This window comes from Leucoraja erinacea, chromosome 12, assembly GCF_028641065.1.
Source record: "Leucoraja erinacea ecotype New England chromosome 12, Leri_hhj_1, whole genome shotgun sequence".
In the NCBI taxonomy this organism is placed as follows: Eukaryota; Metazoa; Chordata; class Chondrichthyes; order Rajiformes; family Rajidae; genus Leucoraja; species Leucoraja erinaceus.
In genome coordinates this window covers 17,738,041-17,738,266 of record NC_073388.1, presented here as the reverse complement: position 1 = coordinate 17,738,266, position 226 = coordinate 17,738,041, and positions in this window count along the sequence as shown.

Below are 226 nucleotides of genomic sequence, written 5' to 3'. Positions count from 1 at the left end.
CGGTCCTGCACCTCTCCCTTGTGTGTGTGTGTGTGTGTGTGTGCCTACAGTGACGCAACTGTGAAATGCAACCTCGGGTATTGGTGAATTTAAGAGGACTACAAACCGGGTACAAATAACACCTGCAAATATGTTACATGCTCCGCTCCAGCCATTATGACTTCCAGCAAAATTGATGTTTCCTTCCGGAGGAACACGCGATAGCAATCAGACAGTTGTGTTCTTC